An 11,447-nucleotide genomic window follows, 5' to 3' on the forward strand; every position below is an offset into this window, starting at 1 on the left:
CTCTGCGATTAAAACTTTTCCGCAACAGCTGAGTGCACTGCAGTGAAACCAGAACAACACAATCCTCGTTTACTATTATTATTTTTATTTAAAGCGCTACTGTGCTATGTACTTAGGGTTGTCCAGAGTCAAAACACTAGACCAACGCCTCTCATCTTGCATTATATTCTGAATATAAGGTGACGAGTCTTCAAGAACCTTAGAACAATGGCGCAGGAGCTTTATGCTAAGATCCTTCGAAGTCTCAGGATTCTCCGCGGTTCTCTAAATCATCATTTTTTACCCCTAATTCAGATTAGCTAAGCACCTTAAGCTTAGCTTTTTGCGAGTTCTGGTCAAGCACCTTCAAGGGAAGAGTGCTTTCGACCGAAGCAGAAATCTGCAAGTTCTTCTAGTCTCAGGCTTACGCGCTTAACCAGTGGTAAACTGTGTAAACCGCCTCCTCTAAAGCTTCCCATCTTTCATACGTTGTCGTACTCGACAGGAAGTCGATGCTGAATCAGTTAACTCCTGTTGTCATTTCACACATGTGGCTCGTCTGGAGCCTTGCCGTCGTCGGTTCCCTAGACTTACTCGCGGATGAGCTTCGCCTGCACATCGGGATCTGGAAAAGCTGTGCGACGTCCGACGCGCAAGGAAGAAGAGGCAGAAGAGGAGAAGGAACTTGGGTTCTGACCCGGATGGTTCTGCTCCCCAGCCTACCCTGCGCCTACCCTTCATTCTCCCTGTGAATAAGCCCATATCATCCGTAGCAATATGTTTACTTGACCACTGAATTGCTTCATGGTGGCGCTTTCAAGTGCAGAGCCAGTCATCTTCATGAAATCGACTTCACACAAATCGCATGTGACCCTCTTATTCACTCATATACGTCAGTGTTACCACGCACACTACATTTCACTCTTTCGTATGGCGAAAAAAAAAAGCAAGCAAAGAAAGCGGCCCTTACCAAAATAGAGTCAGAATGTAAAATAAATAAAACACTTTTCGTCGTAATTTTGCCCCGGAGCACTCAATGCAGCCGCTCACTTCCAGCGCCTCTTCGAATTCGACGCCAAACAAAATAACCATCACCCACTCGGTCACACTCGTCAAAGTCATGCTTACTACTCCCACTTCCCGTCTCGAGAAAACGGCCCTCATCAAAACAAACACTCGCAAAAAACAAACAAACCAAAAAAAAGGACGAGTCGCAGTCGAATCCAAAGCCAAAGAAGGCGGCATAGCCGAGTGGCCCGCGTGCCCAGTGACCCAGTGACTGCGCCAGGCAAAAAAGAATCAGTGAAACAAGAAAAAAAAAAAAAACGCCGGCTCCGGTGGCCTCGGCGAGGCCAACCGGGCGCCGGGACATCACCGCTATAACGCCGCCGCACTCTTTCCCATTCTCCCGACGACGCGAGAGCGTTCGTAGCGGAGAGCGCGGACGCGCGCAGAACAGCGCAACGGGCCAGCGGCGGCAGCATCATCCCGTTCCCCGACGCCGCCAAAAGAGGCCCCCCCAGCGACTGTGGAAGCGCGTCGCCAGATGATACACCACCCCGTTCACCGCTGCCGGCTTTTTCCTGACCCTCTTCCTCTCAGTCCGATATATCCTCCCCCTCTGTTGGCCTCTCGGATGCAGCAGCAGTGACCGTGCGAGTCGGCGACGTCGCCAGCGCCGAACGGCTTGGCTCTCTCCTTTTTCGGCGGTGGCGACGTCGCGGGGACGAACCAGGAACCGTCTCTAGCATCTTCTTCTTAGGCTGCTGCTGCTGCTTCTGCCTCCGGTCTTTGTGTTTTGCCGCAGACGGTCCCACTTAGCCCGGTTACGAAACTCTCGTTTGGCCCGCCACCGCCTCTGGGTCCTGCGTGAACAGGTGCTCCCCTGAAGAGGGGTGTGCTGCTGCTGCCGTTGCTTGGTGGGCCGGCGTATGTAGGAAATGCGTGCGAACGGCGATTGTGGTTGCTGCAGCGAATGGGTGTGCCTCGGGTAATGAGACGAGTTTCTTTCGTGCGTTATATTTGGTGTCTGGTTCTTTCTCTGTTCGTTGAGGGATGAAGAAAACAGAATTTCGCTACGAACGCAACGCATCTTGTAGAGCGACGCAGGTTGGGAAAGGGGTGTATCGAGTCGTCCCTTGAAAATTTTTGTTTTCGTTTTCAAGTCCGAGAAGTCATTTGTCGGTTGTACCTGTTCGCGAGGAGGCGTTGGATGAAGATTAAGGGCGTGGAGTTGCAGATTAGCGTTCATTAAATTTTGGACCGCTCGCTACCGATCAAACAAGGAGGACATGATGCAGAGGGTTTATTTGAGGGCATAAATTATGGGGAATTCTCGCAAAAGTAGTGTAACCGGTCTCTTATAGTCCTGTTAAGGAGTGTAAACTCCTGTTATGGAGTTTAAGAGACCGGTTACACTTGCAAGGAACTAAAAGGGTCATGACGGATTTGCGTAGGATTTTGTCTCCGAGACCATCGTTGCTTTGGTGCGCGGAGTACAGACATCATCGCACATTGCGAGGGTATCCTAAAACGGAAAATTATTACGTCGGTGCCCAGGGCTGCTGAAGCGGCAGATAGCACATTGCGGAGATCGATGAGGCTACCCAGAAAATTTACTGCCCAAACTTTTCCCATGGACCCTAAGGCCCAGTGGAGCTCGGACACGTTCCTTGCCCCGAGGGAACTAGGAGACAGGCGTAGACGCCCATGGCGCTAACATTCCGGGGGCTTGGTTCCTGGTGCTACATAAGCAACACATTAACATGCTACAGGGGCTTCAAATGGCGCGAATAACTGTAGACGCCGGGACATTCGTTTTAGTTCACTGGGTTCTGTCAGGAATAAAGGGAAAGTGCTGAGTGCTTGACGATAGTTTTATTTCGTTCTTCTTGTTTTTTAAGGACTTGAGCTATAGAAAAGAAGGGGATGTAAACAGTTGGCTGAGATATAATTCGGCGGGAACACAATCGAAAGAGTGCGATGGTGGTGGCGGTACACTTTTATTATACTATGTAAAGAGAGGGTTTTGGATCAGACCTTAAGGGTCTTAAGGACGCTAAGGGTCTGGCCCTTACAATTTCGTGGGGGGGTCCTGTTCGAGACCCCCGTGGCTTCTGCGGCGGCCCGGACTCGAGCCACCAGGACTTGCTGGGCCTGGAGGTCGGAGCAACCGAGCAGGGCAGCCACCCAGTCCTCTCGGGTAGGGTGGCGATGGGGTTGGAAGGAAGGATTTGAGGGGCAAGCCCACACCATGTGATAGGTATCCGCAAATGCCTCCTCGCAATGTGTGGGCACGCCCGCGTGAATGCCGGATTGAAATGCTTTACTATTGCCGGGCACAGTCGCGCGTTGGTGTATAGACGGAGAAGCCAACGCTTCTCTGCCTTTTTGAGGCCTTTAAAGGGGATGGGGTGGTGGCCGCGCAAATTTTGGGATAGGAGGCAAATCTCATGGGAAGTAATAGCAGGTGTGTGACGCAATTTAAAAGTGACTTCGGCTTTTATTTTCACATCGTCTACTTTGGGCGAGAGTTAATAACATTGTCAAAATAGAAAGGCATGACGCACAAGTAAGTGAACCAACAGCACTTGAAGTCTACTGCGTCTGAATGGAAGCGGAGTTAGGGCTGGAAAACTGGGCCTCCATGGGACCACTATGCGGCGTTCTTGCTTTTGATTAGGAGCCCTGCATCTCCAGCTATGACTAAAGAAAGAGTTTGTTTTGTTACCCAGAATAATCCGTTTCATTTTTTTTTTACACTTTAAACAGAAAGCAGTAAAAAAAAAGTAAACTGTCCTCTAGCGCACTCTTGAACCAAGGTAATAAAAGTAGGGGTGATAATGATTCGACGTTGCTATATTTCACCAAAACATGATAATTCGACTTGCTGCAGCTACTAAACCTACTTCGTTAAGTGGACCACGAAAGCATTGTACTTAGCAATGGATAACATCAATAAGATTTTATAGGCCAGCATGTGGACGTGGGAGTTTTCGATTACAGCATAACATGACACTGAATCTGCATACCACGGTTAAAGATCTGTATACATCTATGGTCCAGAAAAATACCTCAGCGAATGACCACAACTCCGTTGGTAGATAAAAAAAAAACAAGATCCAGCTTAAAAAAAATGCACGAAGTATTCGCCTTGTTGGGACACACACACTTCTCCTTCAATCCATCTTCGCGTCTGAACGAATCGGAACGCATGCGGGGAGCACGGCGGGAGAAGAGAATGCACTCGGTCTCTTCTGGGTGAAGTGCCTCGTCATCATCTTTCGCTGCAGGAAATGGAGGAGAGAAGACCAAAACGCTAGCTCTAGACAGCGCGAAACAAGCCCCGCGAAAGCGCAGACAGAGACCCAAAACTCGTCCTCACCGCTTACCTGTCCTCCCCCTCCCAAAACACCCTTCCTCCCGCATCCAGTTTTATTTCTCTTTCGATCAGCGAACGCTCTCGATGAAGCAGGCCAGTAGTTACGGGGAACCGCAACGCGCCGTCATCTCCGCGCCAGGCAGAGGAGCCGGCGTGATCACGCCGCAAGCTCCAAAGGAGAAGCGCGAAACTAGAGGAGGAGGAGGAGAGAGGACGAGGAGCAAGCAGAGGCAGCGACGAAGCAGCTTCATCTTTCTCCTCCCCTCTTCCCCACTGCGCCGAAGCCTGCGCGCACGGCGGAAAGTTCACGCCGCACGTCGTGGATGCTGCGCGGCCGGCTAAACTCTTCCGAGAAAGAAGAAGCTGGTCCCGGTGCGAGTCGGCGACGGCACCGGACGGACTCGCCCGGAAAGGATCCCGCGCGTTCCTGAGAGAGGCTGGGCCATCATCTCTTTAACCTCTTCTCGCCCACTCTGCCCACCCTCCTCTATTTCTCTCTACCCCTACGCTAGCCATCGTTACATTCTCGGAGGGCAGCTATATGTGTGTTTGTATGCGAGGCTTTCGCATGCCTGTATAGTGGAGGCCTCTTCGCAGCCGTAGCGAAGGCGGCGGCATGGTTGCCTGCTGCCTGAGACTGTGGGAGAGCCACTTCCTCGATGTGCAATGATTGCTACCCCCTCTAACCCTCTCCGCTTTTTCTTCTAGGCAGCGGGTTTATAATAGGCGCGTGATGCATGCTTTCACAGGCCTCCTCCCTCGATCTTGCTTTTATTTATTTAGCCTGAGGAGTCCCCTTCGTTTTACTTATTCAGTTATGTGGACAGGTAAGCGAGCGCAGTGGGCTTGTACCGAATTCCTGAAGGCATTTCTTCTGGTCAGCAAGCCGCCGATAATGACAGGCCATCGACGCCGGTCGGAGCGTTTTCTTGGGGGAGTGTGTCTCTTTAGTGAGTGGATCGGGGTGAGATCTTAGTTCGGATCGAAGAAACTGATTAAAATATCCCTAAATTTCAATAATGTCTATTCTTAGAAGATAACGGAGTGAGTGGAGGAGTAGAGAAGGCGTAGAAATCTGAACCTTGGAAACTAGTGCGTGCAGAATCAATCCAGGAAAGCGGTTTTGACCAGCCATGCAGTAGACATTGATTAAGTACAAAAATTGGAGGGGGCAATTAAGCATATGACGCGATAAGGTAATGGGTTAATCTCTATTAAGCAGAAGGTCATTCTCTACTCAACATTCATAGATTCCTCCTGGGAGTCCTCATACCCCTCATGGCGCAACGGTTAAGCGATGCGCCACTGCCCTCCGATGGCAGGTGCTCGCAGCGGTGGGCCTTGTGAGGCCCAGCCTGTTCTTCCCGAGCGAAAAATCATTAATTTATCTGCACGTGCCACGGTGGGCAGGTTGTGATGACGACGCAAGGTCAAGCGACCAAGGTGGCCAACTTTCCTCCTAGGTTGTACTTTGGGACCACCTGCCAGAGGCATGCCCTCGACTTCTCGCTCACAACGTCGACGCCAACAAAGCCGACGCCAAATTTTCTGAGCATTGAAGCCTTTAACGCTGGCGCGTTAAAACGGTGGGCGCAGAAACGAACACGAACGCCTCTGTACGTCACTCTTTCAGGCAAAATCTTTGCGTGGTGAACCAAATGGATAGAATAGGAGAGAAAAAAATAGGCGAGCGCGGTAGTTCATGCGGATTCAATTCTCCGTTGTTGATTTATACATTCGGTAGTGTCGCAGTGACATCGCATAGTTTTCTCTTATGTCTCGCTTTGATTAGCGCCGCTGACTTTTCCTGCTCTCTGTGGGCTTCACTCAACACAAAGTAAGGCGAGTACCAACAGCTTAAAACACGGCGTACTAATCTTCAAGTTCTGATTCCAGGGCACAGCAGAGACGATTGAGTGAGCGCTTGAGACAGAACGCTCATGATAACACACGGTTCGTCCTTCTGGGCTAGTCATGACAGAAAATGTGGAACTCGTGCGCTAGTTGCAGTGGGCAGTTACGTAAGAGTCTTGCAGTTGCAATAACTGTGCATGGGGCTGTTTCCGTGGGAAACGATATCGGCGTCGTCTGCCCTACCCGACAACTTCTATGCTCACCTGCTTAGTTCGTGAGAATGATGTCGGGGTGGACGAGCGAGGGGCAAACCCGTATAGTCTAAGTAGTGCAATTGCCACACAACACCAGCCCGAAACTCCCAACATCACCTAGAACAGGACGCGGGGCAGGGGTGTAGCTATCGCTGTCACTTTTTGCTTCGAAGTCAGGAGAAAATCCTCGGCGTTCATTGAATGTCACCCCTGGTGTGTTGATGAAAGCGTTATCGTACTTGAAAAAAAAAAAAAAAAAACAGAACACACGGCTCACGTCCAGGTGTATGACTCGTTTTAGCAAGGTATATAACGCAAAAGTCCACTTCACATTCAAGTGTAGCGTCCATTAACCTAGCTGTCTCAGCAGTCCGAAAGGGGCATTAACTACTTGCTTGAAAGACCAAAACCGCCAGCAGCAGTAGTTTTCGAAATGGAGCAAAGAAAATTAAACAAGCGAATGGGGTGCAATGTATTCCACTAAAATATATCTAAGCTAAAAAATAACAGGACGGATATCAATGCCGCCCGGTGTCTCTGATTCACACGGTCAGTTTTATTTCAGCTGTGCTTCCATGTCAGCGAGGTGGAAGCTTTGACGTACATTTTAGTTCCCACATTGAAAAATCCAAAAGCATGATATGGAATCCTCAGTGGCGGCTCAATCAGCGAATAAGCTTACAAAGCGGAGTTTCAGTGATGTAGCTGAGCTTTGACGGTATGTTCGTCTGCTCCCTGCCTTGCCACAGTGTATATGGCTTGCTTAGGTGTCTGTCAGCTTGATTAATTGCAAGTCTACTTGTCACCTTGTAGTCCTACTTGGTTGCTTAATTATTTTGCCGTTGAAATACGTTTGCATGTAACTATGTCACGAATTTGAGAAAAGTAATTTTTCAGGTTCATGAGTTTTGGTTGACTACATTTTAGGAAAAATTATTCCCTGCATATAGTATCCTTGAGTGCTTGGCGGTGCATAGCATACTGCTGTTGGTTGAAAGAAAGCTAAAGATAAATAGAAGCAGGAAAAAAAAAACTCGCTAGAAAATTTTAAAGCAGAACTAGTGAAAAGTGTCTGTGAACAAATCTAGTGAATTCATATGTCTCAGTGCCTCGATTAATTCGTTATTTCGTTTGTTTTTTAACCACTCCATCTAAAATGACGCACACATACAGGTGGCCATCGACAAACTAAACAGCTTTTACTATTATTTTTTCAATAACGTGTAGTTTGCTCCGTTCAAAACAGCTACGCATCCCCGCGGGCGTCTTCTCCTTCCGTGCCACCATGTCCTCGCGCCGCCATTTTATTTATTATCATTTCCTTAATCCGCATACACACTACGCACGACCCGCAAGGCTCATATCCCTTCCTGCTTCTTCCACGGCACGGGCGCGCCGCTCGCACAGTGACCCAAGCCACCTCCGGCCGCACAGGAGCGCCGCGCGCTCCACCCGCCGGCATTCTCGCTTGTTACTGGGTCGTGCCTCGCTTTTGCGTTCGCCGCCGCTTTCATTCCATCCTGCCATATCGTTCGTGCATGGCGAGCGCTCGCCGCGAGCTCGGCACCGGCGACGGCGCGAGCGGCACGGCCATTGAGAGAGAAGGTGTGCCGGAAAGAAGGGTGTAAAGCGGGGAGGGAGAGAGAAGGGCCCTTGGGGAGCGCGCGCGGGCTTCACGGTCTATGTGCCAAGTTCACTGGGTCTCAGCCTGGAGGAGAAGGGCCGACGCGGAAGCGACGCGCCGCTGCTGCTGTTATGTGGCGAGGGTCGCGTCGCAGTACTGTCCCTAGTGTTCACTCGCTCGCGCAACAGCGCGCGTAAGCGCTCGACTCCATCCCCTACGGACTGCCCTCCCCGTCCCAGTCTACGCGTTGCCTGGCTATGCAGTCGCAAATGCTGCAACAATGTGTATGAAAGAGCGCAGTTCAGATAGCGAGGGAGGGAGAGAGTGAAGCCTCTGTAGCGGTACTATAGCTGTGTGGATGCGGCAGAGTAGGCCTCCGCATTGAACAGCTTTTTTCGTCGCGTGCTTTAGTCACCCTGTCGTTACTATACAGCCACATTCGTCTTCAGTGAGGATCACGCCTGCCATGATCACCAGCATCGTCACGGTGCCGCCTAGTGTTACATAGTGTTACATAGAGTCACATAGTGTTGCATGGTGTCTAAGTGCTAGACTTAGTGTCTCGTTAGTGACAAATGTTGCACGTGCGACATTAATCTACCCATAAGGATGTTGAGGCCACGCGTAGGCGGTCACACGGTGCGCCTGGAGCAACATGATGATGTAATTTCAATGCATCCGATGAGTGAGGCAGTTCGGACTAAGTATAGGGCTTCGTTCCAGCAAAAAGCTTCCCGGATGAAACATAGATAGTACGAGGCACAAGAAGTTATGCATGACGTGCCGACTTCCACCAACCGCGAGCGTAACTGCTCTAACTGGACCGTTAGCACATTCTGCGTGTATTGTTGTTACCGCTGTCCTTGACTCCTTTGAACTGATTCTTTCTGGGGACTAGTTGCTCGAAGCAAAAGAACTCGATCTGAGTAGCTGGGCATTTCAGTCGCTCTCTGCAGACCTGTACAGCAGTTCCTCAGTTGTCGTCAATATATACATAGCCTTGCTCGATTACTGTTTCCTTTGATGTGGTTGTCAGCAAATGAAAAATGGCCCATACCACACTCGAACACTGGCTGAGACTTCTGCGCCGACTTCCTAATACACAAAAATATTTTCCTATAATGCAGTTGAGAACAGGATAGGGATCCATCAAAACAAACCGCAAATTGATCTTACTTCGTGGCATACACTCATGTGAGAAAAGAGTGAAATGCTTTCCATATCATATGGCGTGCTCCTGGACGAATTAACCTACCTTTGTTCTGGGCTCCGGTCCAGTGTTATGGGCTTACATGACATAATCTCGATGGCCGTCATTTCAGCAGGAACCAAAGCAAAGGGGGCAGCACATTCGAGCCATCTGGCTTCGAAGCTTTTGCCAGATGTGTAGTGGTCACGGCCTGCTCTTCTGTCGAATTGTAAGGCAGCTGCACGACCAAAAGCCTTTAACACACAGAGCAAGGGGTTTCGGAATCATGTGGCAGCGAGAGGGTTCCTTCAGTCCCTTTGGTACGCAACTTTGTGAATGTGTAAACGATGGGAACAAAACAGAGCTTAATATACAACTACAACACGTCGAGCTCTGACGCTGATAATGATCTAAAGGAAGAACAGGGGCACCTGATTGATATCTCATCAGTAGGGCCCGGAAATTTAGGCACGAAAGAACCCCGAAATAGGCAGGCATCTAGGCTCTAAAAAATATTGAAATAGGCGCTATAAAGCAGAAATAGGCGCTTTGAATAATACTCTTTATTCATAAGTACAAGATTTGTAAGTCAAGCACGGAGCGTGCGCAGTCCTCAACTGAAGCAATAAAGCGCATTCTCAGGGTTTCGAACTTAAAGCGTCTTCGGTTTTCGCTAAGCATAGCTTTGTACTTTAAAAGGCTTTTTTTACATCCCATGAACTTAGTGGCGCGAACCTAAAACATGAGAGTTGATAAAGGCTTAGGCCTTCAGGTGATGTGGCCGTACCGTCTCCGCGTAGAAGGCCTCTGATTTGGGAAATTGTTTCTAGGCATCTATTTTTTTCTACCAATTGTTGCATCTTCGTAGAAGCAGTAGCGTCCTTTGCTTCCAGTCGCCGAAGTGCTGCTGGTACTTCTGTCACTACCTTCAACGATACATCTGTTGAGAGTCCAGCCTTTTCCAACTTTGTCATCCTTTCTGTCAATGTTGAGAAGTTCGCACTAATGTATGTCAGGTCTCTTCCCAAACTCGCCTGTTGCTACACTTCGAGATAAACACTTCGTTACACTACGTTCAAGTTACAATTCGAGAAAAACGTTTGGCGAGACCCGCGCCTTTTGTGCGTGCATCGGCGCGCGCCTTTCACCACACATAGATGTCTCAAAAGTGAAAAACGGCACCGAGGACCGAAGTGCCGAATTTAGGAATTTATAGCCAAAAAGTGCGGTTAAATAGGTAGTATTTACTAAAAAATGACAAAAAGGCAGGCAAGTGCAAAAATCCCCCGTTTAGGCATTTATAGGCATGTTTAGGCAAACGGCTAAATTTCCGGGCCCTACTCATCAGTCAAGTCTGAATTCAAGTCATCAAGTCTGAACTCTCTACGGCAGCTTGTCAATTATACGTATACCGGTTTAATATCCCGAAAACAATGCGATGCCATACCCTACTTCCTGATGGTGTTTCCAGAACTGCGTGAAGAATGCGGAAAATTGATGGACTAGCAAGAAATGAAACAACAATTCACATTTACTAGTATACAAAGAAGGCGGATTTAAAATGCGCAGGCGTTCAAAAATAACTGCCTCTCCACAGTCGTACGTAACGCATGGAAACGACAACATCATGCTGAAATCATCTTGCTATCGCAATACTTTATAATACGGGTGAGATACTAGCATTCAAACGAAGGTGCATTTTAAGCGATTATTATACAGTTTTAGAACGTAAATCGACCGAGAACAACTGGCGAGGCGAATGAGCGGCCGCGAGTGGCGAACAAGAGGCGTCAGCTGCCGGGTTTATCGACGCTGTTTTCGCGTGTGAAATGCTCTAGTGACCCACAGAGCGGCTCGTTCCCTATACTGCGGAATCGCAGAAACTGAATATTGAATGTATATGAAATGAAAATTGGTTTGGTTTATGGTTTGGTTTGGTTTATGGGGTTCAACGTCCCAAAGCGACTCAGGCTCTGAGACACGCCGTAGTGAAGGGCTCCGGAAATTTCGACCACCTGGGGTTCTCTAACGTGCACTGACATCGCACAGTACACGGGCCTCTAGAATTTCTCCCCCAAAGAAATTCAACCGTCGCGGCCGGGATCGAACCCGCGTCTTTCGGGTCAGCAGCCGAGCACCATATAACCACTGAGCCACCGCGGCATA

Source organism: Amblyomma mixtum, chromosome 2, assembly GCF_055824585.1.
Source record: "Amblyomma mixtum isolate Tamu chromosome 2, ASM5582458v1, whole genome shotgun sequence".
Taxonomy (NCBI): Eukaryota; Metazoa; Arthropoda; class Arachnida; order Ixodida; family Ixodidae; genus Amblyomma; species Amblyomma mixtum.